The sequence below is a fragment of the Mercurialis annua genome, linkage group LG4, assembly GCF_937616625.2.
Source record: "Mercurialis annua linkage group LG4, ddMerAnnu1.2, whole genome shotgun sequence".
In the NCBI taxonomy this organism is placed as follows: Eukaryota; Viridiplantae; Streptophyta; class Magnoliopsida; order Malpighiales; family Euphorbiaceae; genus Mercurialis; species Mercurialis annua.
Genome location: NC_065573.1, coordinates 2,160,001 through 2,180,000, shown reverse-complemented (window position 1 = coordinate 2,180,000; position 20,000 = coordinate 2,160,001). Strand labels below are relative to the sequence as shown.

Sequence of the window (20,000 nt, the reverse complement as noted above, 5' to 3'; positions counted from 1 at the left end):
CAAACATTTATTAACGATCTCGAAATAATACAATTTCATTAAATTTACAATTGTCAATTCAAATCAGAATGCCTAATGCTTATTTCAAAACTAATAGTTAATTGTTCGTATAAATTAAATTAAATTTTAAATAAAATCTAAACTCAGATGGCACTGTTGACCCACCTAATAAAACCAATTGACTAATTGCACGAACCTAGATGGATGAGTCACTGCGGTCTATCTCCTGAAAAATAGGTGGCAAGGGGTGAGCTGCCTACTCAATAGAATATAGCTAATTATATTTATATATATATATGACAACAACAAACAAAACAAACAACAGAATATCATTTAATCAAACCATGCACCTATTAACTCTCATACACCAACCCACATATACAATCAGACAAATTAAATCATAATTTTATTTTATTTCTTTAATTAGGGCCCTGCTTAACCTACCTGAATCATATCCAATGGTTTCCCGGCCATTAAAAATCACATTAATAATATCTATATCGCACAAGATACCAAACACATTAGTATCCCGACACCACCCCAGTGTCTAGCAAAACGCACAGGATATTCTATGCTTCCGAGAATATCCCGGCACCGAAGTGCCTAGCAAAAATTGATCACAACCTTTATCTCATTATTTGACAATTTAATCGTCGCATCTTTAAACCATTGGATATAATCAGTCCTAGGTAAGCAAACTGTCAACTTCCTTAATTATCAAAATTTATTTACAAACTGTCTCATCAAACATAACCAGTTAATAACAAACATGTATCCAACATAATCATACTGCTCAAATTTTACAATCATATAACATAATTATTGCAACCAAAACAAATAGACAATCCTATACGCATTCAGACCTCTAGCATATAATAATTATGTACCACAATTGTCACGACCCAAATTTATGAGTCGCGACCGGCGCTAGGGAATGGGAGTGGTAGCTCCGAAACCCGTAGCAAGCCTAAAAACCTGTATAAATTTTTCGCAAATCATATCATATTTTATATATCAAAATACATGTGACCCAATTTTACAAAAAAACATCAGAGTTAAAACGCATTGTACAAATACATAGACAAAAACATCTAGACTACTGCGGACCGCTAGAATGAAAACCTTCTTTCACTTCTTGTGCAAATGACTTCCGAGAATTAAAACTTCGGAAGCTTGACTTTTCAAATCATATCATGCTATCCCTGAAAAATGGGAGGAGCAACGGGGTCAGTATAAAACTGAGTGAGTTCACCAAATTACACGCAATATCACATAAAGGGTTAAAACATTTGAAAACCCATTTTATATATAGAAAATACTCTTTTGAAATCATATTGCATACTCTATTTACTTTCCTTCATAACTCTTTGTTTATTTCATAAACTTATAGTTTATACGTATCTGACATCTTTGATTTCTTATTATGGTATTGATATTTTTCTTTCTCGTTTTGTTGTAATAGTTTTCGATCGGATCTTAAATCTTCGGTTATATCATCATGATTCTAAATCGAATTAAATCATTGGCAAGTCTCTTGTGACTTGATCCTTATGGTTGGGTCCCGAGATAGTTCAACCGAGTTACCCATAACCATATGGTACAGTCCCGAGATAATTCAACCGAGTTACTTGTACCATTTCTCAATCCCAAACGATCGATAGGAGTCCCGAGATAATTCAACCGAGTTACTCCTTAGACACGGGTCCCGAGATAGTTCAACCGAGTTACCTTCGTGTCTGCATTCGGACTCTGCACCCTGCAGGTCTTTTGAACTTAACTGTCGATTCATATAATTTCTATTGACATTTAATAGGAGTGTTTGTTCACATTGTGTCTCGATCTTGTTTCGTATTGATTCTCGATGTATCGTACTTACTTTTTATTACGTATGAGTTTCGAGGATTATCATCGAGAATAGATGAGATACAGGTCCCGGGATAATTCTACCGAGTTCCACTTTGTATCTCAGTTCTTATTATTGAATATATCAGAGTACACTTTTCTTATATCATATATTTATCATTTCGATGACTTATGTTGGGTTTTCTTGATCCTTTATGGACCATGACATGCACATTACAATCTACAAACATACATCTATAACACACGCACGTATGGGTATTTATTATAATTGAAAGTACGTATAGGAACGTACTATGTTTCTTTATAAATATATGAATAATAGTACATATAGGAATGTACTATACTTTTCTCATGCATATTTGGTTCGATACTCGTATATTATTCGATATTTGATAACGATTTATATTGCTTAACCCTTCCCCAATATTTTAAGCATATACGTTCTTTTCATCTATTTATGTTATTCTTAAAATAACACAGTACAGAAAATAATCGTTTTCAAAACATATAACATAGTACACATTTAAACATACATGTAATACATTCAAACGTAAAAATATTCGTAAAGCCTTTCGTATGAAAATACGTGGCTTTATGAATATTGACGAGTAATTTAAAGTGTACTCACCACTTGCTATCCTTAAACTTCAAATAAGCTTGACGATATCTTGATCCGTTCGCTTCGAGCCTTATCGATAGTCGCTTCTTCGAGTCTACGCAAATTCGATAACGCTACGAATTAATAAAATTTCTAAGTATAACTAATTTATCAAAAAGCTATTTTTCTAGTCTACTTCGGCTAACAAAACTCTTATCTAAAGATAGTCCGACCCTAAAAAAAATTTGACATTCTTAAAGTTCGGAATATCGCCTACAACTTTCGTTTAGGTCTCGGAATGAAATTCGCACCCGAAGGTGTCGGAATCTAGCCCATAAAGTTTTTACATAGGGCTGTCCTAAAACTGCAGACCTGCTCTGAGCAATAAAATGTTCTGTTCAATTTGATCATCTTAGAGGCATAATTAGAGAAAACTTAAAGTTAGACAATTGTAGTTAACATCTCAAAGTTTCCGTACCAACAAACGGAAATTGATTTGGATTTATACAGCCCGGGATATTTCCTCTGCAATATTGCTGTTTTGCAGAAGAATATTTTTACAAAACGCCAACTAGTTTACGTAACTCTTAATCGTAATCTACGATACCTATAATCTATCAAAACCATGCTTTATCAACGACACAATCCAGCCACCTTAAATATCAATGCCATGTACAATCCATCACTTAAACATATCAATTCCACTTAGTCATGAAACCCATCTAGGCCAAACCTATTCATCCATTTTCATTTCAAAGCTTTAACAATCATTCTTGACTCAAATGCAATTTATATTCAGCCATAACAACATAATCCAATGCCAATTATCATCATTTGAATTACATTCCTTTAACCTTCATCATGGCCAAATACTTAGCTCTATTCATTCTGAAATTTAATCAACCAAAACTTACGATTTTCTAACACAACACCATCAAACGTCAATCATTATAAACAACACATGATTGCCGAACCATAAGCTATAAAATTCATCAATATTTATCAATCAAATACTCATCAAACTTAGAAACTTGCTCACCTTGAACGATGCCTCTATGTCAAATGGTTCTAGTACGAACAATCACCATCAAATCCCTTTAATCAAGCTCAATTTCACCTTAGAACACACAATCAAACAAAAACCCCAATAACACATCATAAACCCTAATCTTTATTATCATCAATCCATGAATACTATCCATGAAACCTAAAATTGATTATCTTACCTTAAAAACCTTAGATCCATCATCATTTTGCATCCAATTCAAGCTTAAAAACTCACTACAATCAACAATTAATCATTAGCATCTTTATATCTAAAAATCCCGAAACTAACAGCTCAATATTCAACTAAATAAATCTATTTTTACCTCAAATTAATGCCACATATCTGTAGATAATCGTTTTCTCGTTCCGTGGCCGCAAGAATCGCTCAATTTCGTTGAGAAACGAAGAAGTTATGATCATTTGAATTTTGGAGAAAATTGGAGAAGAAGGGCTACGGGTTTCATCCTTTCTTGCTGCAAATTTTGGCTTGAAATGAATGAATATTCATTCATAAATGATAATAATAAGTGAGGTAAAAGTCCATTTAGATCCTTGAAGTTGCCACCTCCTTAACCTTCATTTTCTAACTTTTCTTTTGTCCGATTTAGTCCACTAATCGTTTTAATCATTCGATTCTCGATAAATTCCGTATTATTTATTTCCAAATAAATAATTTTAATTCCATATCTTATCGCTTTACTTTCCAATAATTTATTTTGGAAATTTTGGCCAAAAACGCTCAAATTTCCATTTTGAGCTAACTTGCACTTTTTCTCACTTTTTCGTCCAATTTTCATATTAATGACCAACGATAACCACTTTATCGATATTATTTTCTTATCTTGAGAAAATAGAGTAAAACATAACTTCCTTCGGAAGTTTGTGGTTAAAAGTCCACTTTAGCCCTTAAGTGGCTAATTTGCACTTTAACCCTTATTCTTAACTAATCGTCAAACTTTCTTCTAAAACGATTTCGTACATTTACGAAACTTGACGATCATTTATTAATAATATTTCACGGACCTTGACGTGAATATTATTAACTCTGACTTTCCAACTTATTTTATCTTATTCTATTTTTGTCCCGATTAAATCCAATTTATCGCATAATAATTTTCCATTTAAATTATTATCCTACGATAATTCCAATAGACCCTCTTCGGTCTAAGTCCTTATTATCCAATCCTAATCTGATTTTCTCGTTCTTAATCTTTACGATTATACCTCGTGGCACTACACGTAATACCTCAAAAATTTAGGTTATTACAATCTTCCCCCCTTATAAAAATTCGTCCTCGAATTTTCATAATCTTCTAATATCACTTAACCAATCCTTGTTCAAACCTTATCATTCACTTCCTTCCACACTTCCGCTGCGATACTCTGATTAGTTATTCACTAACTGTTGACTTTACAATTAGGTTTATACGGTCATCTCGATATACTTATCGAGTAACTTCTTATGCTAACAATCCTAACCATCTTGTTACTTCTTGATTCATAACTATTATGAATCAATTCTCTTTATTCGACCTTTCTGAACAACATATGTTTGTTCGTAGGGTTCTTATCCCCTGACGTAACTAACTTCTATGTTTGATTTCCTCATCCTAGAGGTAAACGTTCTTCGAGTTTAAACGTGGCCGCTATCACTTTACATGTTTGTAAAGTAGCGTCGTTGTTTTTGTATTTAATATACAAGACCGCTTTAGAGATTTGCAATCCAAATCTCGATATATTGCGATTCGCATTACACTACTCGTCATTCTATATACTTGTCGTGTTACATACGTATGTTTTCATATAGGCCTAACAAGATGATCAGTCTTGTCCTATGCCTCTACATACAGAGTCCCTGTCTGAGCTTACTTACGTTTGAAAACTCATCCGTTTAAAACCACGATACTTTTCATTTCTCAAATCATGTCATAATTGTGCACCGGTGTGATGACTTCTCTCATCACAAGAGTTGCAATGACACTTTTTTTTTTCATTTCCAGACATATACAATGTATATGATGCATGTCCTATTAGTGAATGCAATATGGATGTAGTGATGCAATTCTATTCGTGTCAATGCGATGTTTTTATGATTCGTGTCCGGGCACAATTATGTCTTTTCAAAACATTTTGTTTCGATCAAATACCTTTCTTTTCATAAAACTATGTTTACGTAAGTTTCTCTCGACATAAGACTCTGCACTGTCTATTATTTATCTTTATATCGTTTGTATACTATCTACATCTTTTATATAAGAAAAGATGTAACTTCATTCATCTGGTTCGGACGTTGTTGGAAGAGTACGCTCTAGCGTCTTTGTCCGTACTAGACTATCTCAAAAGGTTTGATCGCTATTGAGCTTCTAGTGATCAGTCTTCGCAATGTTTGCTTCTTCTATATGGTTTATCTGGTTGTATCTAACCAGAAACCATCGCGACATACTATGTCTCTTTGGAGACGGATGATTCGTGTTACCCATGGTATCCTATCACATAGGATGTTGCATCCCTCAAGTATTGACTTTGTTCTCCTTACTGGAAACATACATCCGTCATTGCGAGTGCATGGAACTTGCAAAGTTGGAACTTTCTTGTTCCGATTATGAACCAATGATTTCTAGTCTTCTTGGCTACTTTCTTTGTCTATCATTCATATGAGTCTAATTATATCACCTCCGATCTCCTTATTTTTCTTATACTTCTCAATCATTTCATATCATAGTTCTTGAATTAATCTTTATCGTGTCTTTTAATCTATATAAGGCACTTTTTTTTTTCATTCTCGATGAGTTTTTTTCAATTCATTCAACTCTTCTTGCCATGTACTTTCTTTGGCAGTGTCTCTACTTCCACGCCTATTACTTATCTTGATTATTGACTTTCGGGTCTGTTAACCAACTCTCTTCCATTTACTTCTGTTTATCTTCTTACTCATGCAGAGAAGTTTGCCAATTCTTATGGCACTTACTGACATCCTTTATAATCTTCACGATATCGTAATCCTATTGATCACTATCTTGTTCGAATCCTCTTTGCCACCTTATTGGCATCTCATAACTTATTTGCATAAGTCTTCTTTAGATTTTGCTTTCTTTCTCACTGTATCCTCACTATTGGCAACAAGACGAATTCATATTTTAGGTTACTATTAACTATACCATTAACTCCTGGTTTATGCTTATCACTAACATCTTACTCATTTATCCAAATGTGTGATATTCATACTTCGTATGTTTACTTCTTATTTAACCTCCGTCAGAATGGATCAGTGCATTTTCCAATTGTCTAACACTGTTGACAAGCTGAATAACTTCTCTCTATCAGTCTGGGTCAATCTTTCTATAGATTGTGGTCCTAATCCTCTCACCAATATCATATAGCTTCGGACTTGGTCTGTCATCATAGTCTCGAGTTTATTTGTCTCCTCGAGTTAACGATATTAGCTTTCCTTGATTGTCCTCAATCAAGGCAAACGGTAGAAAGAATTCCTAAAATCGGGTCACTAACTCCATCCATGTTGCATTGACCCATTATCGGTCCAATTATTTGTCGAAAATAATTTTTGGTTGGAGCTTTCATCGATATCCCTATCAATTTTACCGTTTGTCCTTCGTCCGCTTAAAGTCTACGAGCAATTTGCTCCACTACGTCTAGAAAATCTAGCGCATCGTTCAATCTATCGATCTCTTCATGTATGTCAATATCTAATCTCTATCCGTGTTTCTCTTTTCTTGTTGATACTGTCTTTGTATCAACTGCGTCATCATTAGCATACAATTTCTTATATCACTTACTTCTGCTGTCAACTGATTACTATCATCGCTGGGTTGTTACGGCACTCCTGATGCCTGTACATTCCCACTTTGTCTACTCTAGATCTCTTTTAACCTCCGCCTTATTTGCGACCTCTACTTGCCGAATGGGCTGGGTATATTCGCCTTCCTACTTCGGGTTTCTTCTCGGGTCTCATATACTTGCTATGTTGTAGCACACGCTCCAGTATTTTTTTCGTCTCGCCATACTATATATAAGGAATCCTGATGCATTCCTTAAAACATAGTATACGCCAGCCAGCGCAATTAAACGTCGTACACGTAGGCTGAACCTTAGGAACTATCTCATTCCTTTAGGCCTTCTATGGATACGTTCGTTCTTTAAGTCCCATGAGTATTTTACTCATTTTAGACTTAATAATCTCAGAATCATGTACTCGCGTCGTACATATTCTATGCGTGTCACTATCGTAGCTATAAACAATCTATGTTAGCCGAATCTAAAGAAAATCGCTGTTCACTAGATTTTCCTTGACTGCGTCGCCTATCTTATGTCTTGCGAGCATTTCGCTCAGCATAGACTTAGCAAACTTTGCAGCATTTAATCATAAGAACTATTTCTATTCATAACAATGGATTATAATGTATACATTTCATGTATAATATAAATTATCACAGGCTTACATACCGGTGAGCATATCACTCTCCTGAGTGATCGCGTTTTGCAGCACGTCGCATATCGCATTCAATCATATACTATCCAATCAATTCAATCATAGTCCATAACAATATTCTTAATCATATGAGTCTCGAGAGTATATAACTCTTCGCATTCTATTGATACTCGAAAGCGTATTGCTTACTCGAGTAAACACAAAACATAATTTGTGCTCATGCACACTCCTAACTCGACTCCTAATAGCACATATAGGAGGGGACGTCTTTGTAAAACGATTGAAAAATCGATGAAAAAGATGATAACGTTCAAAAGACATGACTAGGAATCCCTATAGTCCGCAGTAGTTCCTAGGAAGTAACTGACTCGTAGCAATACTTCGATCATAAAAGAACAATGGCCTAGGAACACTAAACCATTGCTCTGATACCACCTTTGTCACGACCCAAATTTATGAGTCGCGACCGGCGCTAGGGAATGGGAGTGGTAGCTCCGAAACCCGTAGCAAGCCTAAAAACCTGTATAAATTTTTCGCAAATCATATCATATTTTATATATCAAAATACATGTGACCCAATTTTACAAAAAAACATCAGAGTTAAAACGCATTGTACAAATACATAGACAAAAACATCTAGACTACTGCGGACCGCTAGAATGAAAACCTTCTTTCACTTCTTGTGCAAATGACTTCCGAGAATTAAAACTTCGGAAGCTTGACTTTTCAAATCATATCATGCTATCCCTGAAAAATGGGAGGAGCAACGGGGTCAGTATAAAACTGAGTGAGTTCACCAAATTACACGCAATATCACATAAAGGGTTAAAACATTTGAAAACCCATTTTATATATAGAAAATACTCTTTTGAAATCATATTGCATACTCTATTTACTTTCCTTCATAACTCTTTGTTTATTTCATAAACTTATAGTTTATACGTATCTGACATCTTTGATTTCTTATTATGGTATTGATATTTTTCTTTCTCGTTTTGTTGTAATAGTTTTCGATCGGATCTTAAATCTTCGGTTATATCATCATGATTCTAAATCGAATTAAATCATTGGCAAGTCTCTTGTGACTTGATCCTTATGGTTGGGTCCCGAGATAGTTCAACCGAGTTACCCATAACCATATGGTACAGTCCCGAGATAATTCAACCGAGTTACTTGTACCATTTCTCAATCCCAAACGATCGATAGGAGTCCCGAGATAATTCAACCGAGTTACTCCTTAGACACGGGTCCCGAGATAGTTCAACCGAGTTACCTTCGTGTCTGCATTCGGACTCTGCACCCTGCAGGTCTTTTGAACTTAACTGTCGATTCATATAATTTCTATTGACATTTAATAGGAGTGTTTGTTCACATTGTGTCTCGATCTTGTTTCGTATTGATTCTCGATGTATCGTACTTACTTTTTATTACGTATGAGTTTCGAGGATTATCATCGAGAATAGATGAGATACAGGTCCCGGGATAATTCTACCGAGTTCCACTTTGTATCTCAGTTCTTATTATTGAATATATCAGAGTACACTTTTCTTATATCATATATTTATCATTTCGATGACTTATGTTGGGTTTTCTTGATCCTTTATGGACCATGACATGCACATTACAATCTACAAACATACATCTATAACACACGCACGTATGGGTATTTATTATAATTGAAAGTACGTATAGGAACGTACTATGTTTCTTTATAAATATATGAATAATAGTACATATAGGAATGTACTATACTTTTCTCATGCATATTTGGTTCGATACTCGTATATTATTCGATATTTGATAACGATTTATATTGCTTAACCCTTCCCCAATATTTTAAGCATATACGTTCTTTTCATCTATTTATGTTATTCTTAAAATAACACAGTACAGAAAATAATCGTTTTCAAAACATATAACATAGTACACATTTAAACATACATGTAATACATTCAAACGTAAAAATATTCGTAAAGCCTTTCGTATGAAAATATGTGGCTTTATGAATATTGACGAGTAATTTAAAGTGTACTCACCACTTGCTATCCTTAAACTTCAAATAAGCTTGACGATATCTTGATCCGTTCGCTTCGAGCCTTATCGATAGTCGCTTCTTCGAGTCTACGCAAATTCGATAACGCTACGAATTAATAAAATTTCTAAGTATAACTAATTTATCAAAAAGCTATTTTTCTAGTCTACTTCGGCTAACAAAACTCTTATCTAAAGATAGTCCGACCCTAAAAAAAATTTGACATTCTTAAAGTTCGGAATATCGCCTACAACTTTCGTTTAGGTCTCGGAATGAAATTCGCACCCGAAGGTGTCGGAATCTAGCCCATAAGGTTTTTACATAGGGCTGTCCTAAAACTGCAGACCTGCTCTGAGCAATAAAATGTTCTGTTCAATTTGATCATCTTAGAGGCATAATTAGAGAAAACTTAAAGTTAGACAATTGTAGTTAACATCTCAAAGTTTCCGTACCAACAAACGGAACTTGATTTGGATTTATACAGCCCGGGATATTTCCTCTGCAATATTGCTGTTTTGCAGAAGAATATTTTTACAAAACGCCAACTAGTTTACGTAACTCTTAATCGTAATCTACGATACCTATAATCTATCAAAACCATGCTTTATCAACGACACAATCCAGCCACCTTAAATATCAATGCCATGTACAATCCATCACTTAAACATATCAATTCCACTTAGTCATGAAACCCATCTAGGCCAAACCTATTCATCCATTTTCATTTCAAAGCTTTAACAATCATTCTTGACTCAAATGCAATTTATATTCAGCCATAACAACATAATCCAATGCCAATTATCATCATTTGAATTACATTCCTTTAACCTTCATCATGGCCAAATACTTAGCTCTATTCATTCTGAAATTTAATCAACCAAAACTTACGATTTTCTAACACAACACCATCAAACGTCAATCATTATAAACAACACATGATTGCCGAACCATAAGCTATAAAATTCATCAATATTTATCAATCAAATACTCATCAAACTTAGAAACTTGCTCACCTTGAACGATGCCTCTATGTCAAATGGTTCTAGTACGAACAATCACCATCAAATCCCTTTAATCAAGCTCAATTTCACCTTAGAACACACAATCAAACAAAAACCCCAATAACACATCATAAACCCTAATCTTTATTATCATCAATCCATGAATACTATCCATGAAACCTAAAATTGATTATCTTACCTTAAAAACCTTAGATCCATCATCATTTTGCATCCAATTCAAGCTTAAAAACTCACTACAATCAACAATTAATCATTAGCATCTTTATATCTAAAAATCCCGAAACTAACAGCTCAATATTCAACTAAATAAATCTATTTTTACCTCAAATTAATGCCACATATCTGTAGATAATCGTTTTCTCGTTCCGTGGCCGCAAGAATCGCTCAATTTCGTTGAGAAACGAAGAAGTTATGATCATTTGAATTTTGGAGAAAATTGGAGAAGAAGGGCTACGGGTTTCATCCTTTCTTGCTGCAAATTTTGGCTTGAAATGAATGAATATTCATTCATAAATGATAATAATAAGTGAGGTAAAAGTCCATTTAGATCCTTGAAGTTGCCACCTCCTTAACCTTCATTTTCTAACTTTTCTTTTGTCCGATTTAGTCCACTAATCGTTTTAATCATTCGATTCTCGATAAATTCCGTATTATTTATTTCCAAATAAATAATTTTAATTCCATATCTTATCGCTTTACTTTCCAATAATTTATTTTGGAAATTTTGGCCAAAAACGCTCAAATTTCCATTTTGAGCTAACTTGCACTTTTTCTCACTTTTTCGTCCAATTTTCATATTAATGACCAACGATAACCACTTTATCGATATTATTTTCTTATCTTGAGAAAATAGAGTAAAACATAACTTCCTTCGGAAGTTTGTGGTTAAAAGTCCACTTTAGCCCTTAAGTGGCTAATTTGCACTTTAACCCTTATTCTTAACTAATCGTCAAACTTTCTTCTAAAACGATTTCGTACACTTACGAAACTTGACGATCATTTATTAATAATATTTCACGGACCTTGACGTGAATATTATTAACTCTGACTTTCCAACTTATTTTATCTTATTCTATTTTTGTCCCGATTAAATCCAATTTATCGCATAATAATTTTCCATTTAAATTATTATCCTACGATAATTCCAATAGACCCTCTTCGGTCTAAGTCCTTATTATCCAATCCTAATCTGATTTTCTCGTTCTTAATCTTTACGATTATACCTCGTGGCACTACACGTAATACCTCAAAAATTTAGGTTATTACAACAATAAATGACAACACTTAATAAAATAACTCACAATTAGCAATTAATTAATATACATAAATATAACTAACTATACTTAAGTGTGAGTTATTTATGTATTTATGTATAAATCCACTTTACCCGCGTTTCCTAAAATTATTTATAGCACACATACTCATTAATTTTACATTTACAATGCTATGATAATTAATAAACATTATCTTGTTTTGTTAATTTCTTATAGCGTTTATTAAATATGTTGTTTATTTATTTAGAAGTTTTAGGACAAAATTCATATAATTATTGTAATTATAATTTTATGGACTAAACCGCCATTTTCCAAAGTTTAAGAATCAAAGTATAGGCAAAAGTAATGTTTTTGAAATTAAAAGATATGAAATTAAGTTGTTTCACATACATCTGTACCAAATTTAAAAGAAACACACACAATAGCTTATGGTAACATCGAATAACGTGATAAAATAATAATAATGAAACCTCTCTCTTTTCTTGTGTCCAGAATCAATTATAACACCCATTTTCTCATAATCTATGGTCTTATTAAATACATTATAAATTTTAAAAAGACATTTTTTAAAACACTGTGTATATAAAATTGACTTTAATATTTCAGATAATTACATTACGTGATCATAAAAAGAAGAAAAAGAATGAAAATTCAAGTGTTCAAATACCTCAGTAGCTTGTTGATATAGAAATTAAACAGTAGGGAAGGACACCAATACGGCTGCGTGTTTTTTATTTTAAGCGTTATGTTTGATTTAAGAGATTAGGGTTTGAATATTTATAATATACAAATGATTTAGGGTTTTATTTTAGAAAAGGTGGAATACCAACTTTGTCCTTTATTTTATTATTGAATTATTTTATTTTTTATTAGTTTATTTTTCGGATGTTACAGAACTGGCGATGCGATGAACCTGAAGCCGGGTTATGGTTCCCAACTGTGCGCTAACCTAGAACCCACAAAGGGTGTTGGTCGATTAAGACAACAGGACGTTGGTCATGGAAGTCGAAATCGCTAAGGAGTGTGTATCTCACCTGCCGAATCAACTACCCCGAAAAATGGATGGCGCTGAAGCGCGCGACCTATAACCTTCCGTCAGGGCAAGATCCAGGCCCCGATGAGTAGGAGGGCGCGACGGTCGCTGCAAAACCCGGGGCGCGAGCCCGGGTGGAGCAGCCTTCGGTGCAGATCTTGGTGGTAGTAGCATTTATTCAAATGAGAACTTTGAAGGCCGAAGAGGGGAAAGGTTCCATGTGAATGGCACTTGCACATGGGTTAGTCGATCCTAAGAGACGGGGGAAGCTCGTCCGACAGCGTGTTCGCGCGCGAACTTGGAAAGGGAATCGGGTAAAAATTCCCGAACCACGACACGGCGGCTGACGACAACGTTAGGGAGTCCGTAGACGTCGACGGGGGCCTCGGGAAGAGTTATCTTTTCTGTTTAGCAGCCCCCCTGGAAACAACTCAGTCGGTGGTAGGGTCCAGCGGCTGGAAGAGCACCGCACGTCGCGCGGTGTCTAGTGCGCCCCCGGCGGCCCATGAAAATCCGGAGAACCGAGTGCCATTCGCGCCCGGTGGTACTCATAACCGCATTAGGTCTCCAAGGTGAACAGCCTCTGGCCAAAATGGATCCGTAACTTCAGGAAAAGGATTGACTCTGAGGGCTGGGCCTGGGGGTCCCATTCCCGAACACGTCGGCTGTCGGCAGACTGCTCGAGCTGCTCTCGCAGCGAGAGCGGGTCGCCGCGTGCCGGCTGGGGGACGGACTGGGAACGGCTCCTTCGGGGGCCTTCCCTGGGCGTCGAACAGCCAACTCATGACTGGTACGGATAAGGGGAATCCGACTGTTTAATTAAAACAACGCATTGCGATGGTCCCTGCGGATGCTAACGCAATGTGATTTCTGCCCAGTGCTCTGAATTTCAAAGTGAAGAAATTCAACCAAGCGAGGGTAAACGACAGGAGTAACTATGACTCTCTTAAGGTAGTCAAATGCCTCATCATCTAATTAGTGACGCGCATGAATGGATTAACAAGATTCCCACTGTCCCTGTCTACTATACAGCAAAACCACAGCCAAGGGAACGGGCTTGGCGGAATCAGCGGGGAAAGAAGACACTGTTGAGTTTGACTCTAGTCCGACTTTGTGAAATTACTTGAGAGGTGTAGGATAAGTAGGAGCCGGAAACGGCGACGGTGAAATACCACTACTTTTAACTGTATTTTACTTATTCCGTCAATCGGAGGCGGGAATGTGCCCCTCTTCTTGGATCCAAGGCCGCTTCGACGGCCGATCCGGGCAGAAGACATTGTCAGGTAGGGAGTTTGGCTGGGGCGACACATCTATTAAAAGATAACGCAGGTGTCCTAAGATGATCTCAACGAGAACAAAAATCTCGTGTCGAACTAAAGGGTAAAAGCTCGTTTGATTCTGATTTCCAGTACGAATACGAACCATGAAAGCGTGGCCTATCGATCCTTTAGACATTCGGAATTTGAAGCTAGAGGTGTCAGAAAAGTTACCACAGGGATAACTGGCTTGTGGCAGCCAAGCTTTCATAGTGACGTTGCTTTTTGATCCTTCAATGTCGGCTCTTCCTGTTATTGTGAAGTAGAATTTCCAAGTGTTGGATTGTTCCCCACCAATTGGGAACGTGAGCTGGGTTTAGACCGTCGTAAGACAGGCTAGTTTTACCCTACTGATGATTGTGTCGCAATGGTAATTCAACCTAGTACAAGAGAAACCATTGATTCGCACAATTGGTCATCGCGCTTGGTTGAAAAGCCAGTGGCGCGAAGCTACCGTGTGCTGGATTATGACTGAACGCCTCTAAGTCAGAATTCGGGCCAGAAGCAACGCGTTGTCCGCGTCCCGCTTGCCGACAAGCAGTAGGGGCCCTCCGGCCCTCAAAGGCACGTGTCGTTGGCTAAAGCCCCCCGCGGCGGACGAGCCGCGAGGGCCGCCATGAAGTACAATTTCCCTCGGGAGACGAATTGAATCTTTTGCAGACGACTTAAATATGCGATGGGGTATTGTAAGTGGCAGAGTGGCAGAGTGGCCTTGCTGCCACGATCCACTGAGATTCAGCCCTTTTTTGCTCCGATTCGTCCCTCCACCAATCCTCCGACAAAACCACCATTTTCAATCTAATGCAATTATTCATACTGAGGTTCGGACTCTCCCCGCCCTCTGTAAATTGTAAGTCCCAAACATCCTGCGGGATGATTCGAGCAGCGTAGTGGACTTTGCCGCCAACGATCCACTGAGATTCAGCCCTTTGTCTCTCAAAACCGACCACCGCGCAAAAAAAATCAAATCTCTTGGATTGACGGCATGTCTTTATCGAGTGCGTATTAAAATGGCGCGAAAGAAGTGTGCAGGCCATCAGGGACAAAAGGTGCGGGTTAAATAAGAAGTGTTGGTTATATCGCGCATATGCGAGAGGGGGAGGGGATAATTTAACGGCGAGGATAGTCGAAGATGGCACATCGGTAACTTTTATTTATAGTCATCTCTCAGTAAGCCCTGTCTCAAGCCTCCATCAGTCCGTGCCTCCTAAACATGTTGCTCAGATTACCTAAGCACGACGCAAAATGTGCGTGAAAAGCGATGCTAGATTAGTATGCCCGGTCTCCGCCTCCTTAACGTGTCGCTACGACCACATAAGCACGGTTAGGCTAATACCACGCAAAGTTTGCGTGAAATGCGAGGCTAGATAAGAATAATATGCACGGACAAAGGCCTCCATCAGTCTACGCCTCCTTAACGTGTCGCTCCGACCACCTAAGCATGGTTCGGCTGCATTACGCAGAATGTGCGTGAAATTTGAAGCTAGATTAGTACGCGTCGCTCCATTGACCTAAGCATGGTCACGCTTCGTTTAACATAAATAAAAGAAAAACATGCAATGCAAAGGGGAAAATCGCCTCACCATCAAACGGGCATCCGCACAAGTGGTCCATCTATGCCCACGGAAGAAATCACCGAGTCCAATGGTTTAGTTAGTTTTGCGCAAATTGCTTCGTACGCAACAACTTCAATAGTTCAAGCAGCATGATGGGAGGCTCTCCATGAAGTTATGTGGTTTTCGGAGGCGTGTTGTACCGTTTACGACTTTTCGGCCGCGTGCCAGAACCGCAAGATCCCGAGCTTTTTTTGATTAGGCAAAACTTTTCTCACACGATGCCGCTCCGGCACGTCGAGTGGAGCGATGGGAGGCTCTATAAGAAGTTTGGTGGTTTTCGGATGCGTGTTGCACCGTTTACGACTTTTCGGGCAATTCCTCGTGCCGGAATCGAAAGGTGCCGAGCGTTTTTTGATTCAGAAAAACGTTTTTCAAAAGATACCGCTCTGGCACGTCGGGTGGACTGACGGGAGGCTCTATGTGAAGTTTGGTGGTTTTTGGAAAAATGTTGCACCGTTTACGACTTTTCGGCCAATTCCTCGTGCCGGAATCGAAAGGTCCTGAGCGTTTTTTGATTCGGCAAAACTTTTCTCACACGATGCCGCTCCGGCACGTCGAGAGGACCGATGGGAGTCTCTCCGTGAAGATTGGTTGTTTTCGGATGTGTGTTGTACCGTTTACGACTTTTTGGCCGCGTGCCGGAATCTCAAGGTCCTGAGCGTTTTTTGATTCGGCAAAACTTTTCTCACACGATACCGCTCCGGCATGTCGAGTGGACCACTTGAAGACTCTCCAAGAAGTTTGGTTGTATTAGGATGCACATTTTATGTTTTATGAATATTCGGCCCATTCTGCGTGGCGGAAACTGCGGCAAAAGTGCACAAATTGATAATGTCCCGAGCAAAATAAAATTGGAAGCAAAATGTCTCGGACAATAATTTTCCAATAGTTAATATACATTGAAAGAGGATTTTACAAAGAAGTTCGGTGATTTTTGGACATATATTTTATCGATTATAAATTTCCGAAGGTTAAATGAGTAAAAAATTAAAAAAAATACCTTCGGGGCTCGAATATTTTTGGTATTTTTTATTATGCGGGTTTGGATATATATAAACATATTTTCTAAATTTCAGATCAAAATTCCATGCCGATTTTTAAAAATGGGGGGGGGGATCTCTAGGCATATGTGATGTCTCCTCCTGCCAGTCAACGAAAGTCTTAAGAGCTCTTTAGGGGGGGGGCACCATTCCTCACCCCCGCGGGCTTGCCGCAAGCCCTCGTCCGCGGTGCAAGCGGCGCGCGCGCTATACGAAAAATATTGAAAATTTTGAAAAAATCCTTTCTTGGAAAAATTACGGAAATGCCCCCAGAATAATTACGAAAATTGCGGCGAATCGCGGAAAATGCCTGGCCGAAAAATTGCGTGAAAATGCTCGGAATTGCGAAAAATCCTCCCCCCGTGCATTTTTATATATAAATTTAATAAGCGGGTGCGAGTGCGGGCACTAGGCAGCTCGGCGCGAGACGTATGCGCGTGTGTGGCCATAAGCGTCCCTTTGAAGACCCTCGGAAAGGCCCTCCGATATTTCTTTGAAGGCCCTCGCATGTCCCTCGCATGTCCATCGAAAGTCCCTCGAAAGGCGCTTCGGCAGCCCATCGGCAGGGCTTCCGCAGCTTATCGGTAGGGCTTCCGCAGCCCATCGGCAGCCCTTAGGCATCAGCAGCCCTTGAGCAGCGCATCGGCAGCCTATCGGCAGCCCTTCGACAGCCCATCAACAACCCTTGGGCATCGGCAACCCTTCGGCAGGGCTTGGTCATCGGCAGCCCATCGGCATACCATCGGCAACCCTTCGGCTGCCCTTCAGCAGCCCTTGGGTATTGGCAGGCCTTCAGCAGGTCTCAGGCAGCTCTTCGGCATACCTTGGCATGTCTTGCATACATTCCCTAGCAGTATGAACCTCGATTTGTTTTGCTACCCAGCAGAATTAACCTCTGTTAGGTGTAAAAATGTATATGTCTTGCACTAAGTGAAATTCTATAATACTTTTCTCGAACAATATTTTTACAGTAGTTAATATATAATAAATAAGTAATTTAGAAGGAAGTTTGGTGATTTTGGAAAACATATTTTACCGGTTATGAATTTCCGAAGGTAAAATGATAAATAAATAAAATAAAATACTTCCAGGGTTGAAAAAATTTTGGTATTTTTTATTATGTAGGTTTGGATATATATAAACTTATTTCCAAACTTTCATATCAAAATTCCATGTCGATTTTTCAAAATATGGGGGGGGGGGTCTCTGAGCACATGTGATGTCTCCTCCTGGCAATCCAAAAAAAGTCCTAAGAGCTCTCTCTAGGGGGTTGCACCATGCCTCATCTTCCTGCACCAACTGCCGAAGGCTTTTGGTGCGCGCCTTTTGGCTCACCTATGGCACTGACGAGGGAAGGAAAAAAAACTCGTCAACCCGTTCCGGTGTTGGAAAAAATAATTTTGGATTTGGGGAGCCCGGCCCCCGAGGTGTAGGCTGTTTGCGATTGTTTGATGAAAACTGAGGCGAGATTTCGCCGAAATGAATCTTGGTGTATGTATAGCATATGATGTCCCGTTGTATGCTATTGTTTCGACGTGTATGCTTCTCGTAGACGCATTTTGAATGCCGAGGCATTCGACGAGCCGCGTTTCACGACTTTTCGACGACGCATTTTAAATGTCGAGGATGGATCCGATGCTGAGGATGGCGAGGTGCTCTATGCATTGCGGCGGGCATCGAACTTGCCTTCTGCGTCAACTCGGTTTTTCCGAGGGTACTGTTCCACCAATGAAGTGTGCTGAAGTGGACTAGATGCTGAGGCGGGCTCTCGGTTGCATGTAGAATTTTAATTGGTCACGTCTAGCCGGGGAGGGCATATTTATTCATTGGAAATGCCCGAGCCGGCAACTTACGTGAGATCATGTCAAATTGCAGCAGCACCCATCCTCCCGATTGCATCCAATCAGTACAAAAATTATTGTTGTTCCATAGTATGCTTTCCGGTAATGCTTGCCGACGACGCATTTTCAATGCTGAGGCGAGCGACTAGCCGTATTTCACGAGTTTTCAACGACCCATTTCTAATGTTGAGGACGTCGGCGCTACGAGTCTAGAGGATCCGTTACGACGATGCATTTTTAATGTTGAGGATGGATCCGACGCAGAGGCTGGTGAGGTGCTCGCCGCATTACGGCGGGCATCGACCTTGTCGATTGCGTCAACTCGGTTTTTCCGAGGGTTGCTCTTCCGCCTATGACGTTTGCTGAGGTGGATCCGATGCTGAAGGGGCTCTCCGTGTATGGCCGTATTTTTAAATGCCACCAGTTTAGACGGCTCAGGCATTACAGATCCCATAGACTTTTAATGCCTGAGCCTACGAGGCGCACGTGCGATCATGTGAATTGCGACCGTCACCCATCCTTCTGATTGCATCATGATTGTGGTCCCGCGGTTTTAAATCCTTGCAAGTTCCCTAGGTGTTTTTTCTTATTTTCTCTTCGCATCCAGCGTTACGGTTAACGTTTGATGCCGGTGTCACGGTAGCATCCTTTGGGTACCATAAGTCCCATTGCGCGTTGCCGTTCGTCGGCTGAAAACGTTGTCCGATGTACGTGGCGGTGCATGAGTGGTAACTTGGTCGTTAGGGTTGGCAGGCTCCGTGCTTATGCATCGAACTATCGCCCTCCAATTTCTTCAATTCTTTCAAGCCATTTCTTCTCGGCAATTGGCTTCAAATGACCGAGTTTCTGTATTGCATACCCTATGCAAGTG

The 20,000-nt window shown here is 38.7% G+C and overlaps 2 long non-coding RNA genes across 3 annotated transcripts; both read right to left on the bottom strand.

Annotated features, from left to right (window-relative positions):
* Positions 1 to 2,881: 2,881 nt before the first annotated feature.
* LOC126677767 (uncharacterized) lies at positions 2,882 to 3,986 on the bottom strand. The gene is made up of 3 exons (XR_007640610.2): positions 3,832 to 3,986; positions 3,688 to 3,742; positions 2,882 to 3,578 (listed from the first exon to the last, which is right to left on the bottom strand). It is a non-coding gene; the product is annotated as an uncharacterized LOC126677767 (long non-coding RNA).
* A 6,004-nt stretch (positions 3,987 to 9,990) lies between these two features.
* Positions 9,991 to 11,486, bottom strand: LOC126677768 (uncharacterized). Of its 2 annotated transcripts, XR_008790606.1 has the most exons (4): positions 11,332 to 11,486; positions 11,188 to 11,242; positions 11,001 to 11,078; positions 9,991 to 10,076 (listed from the first exon to the last, which is right to left on the bottom strand). It is a non-coding gene; the product is annotated as an uncharacterized LOC126677768 (long non-coding RNA). The 2 variants fall into 2 exon arrangements; XR_007640611.2 differs by lacking the exon at positions 9,991 to 10,076 and having other exon boundaries at positions 10,227 to 11,078.
* Positions 11,487 to 20,000: the final 8,514 nt, after the last annotated feature.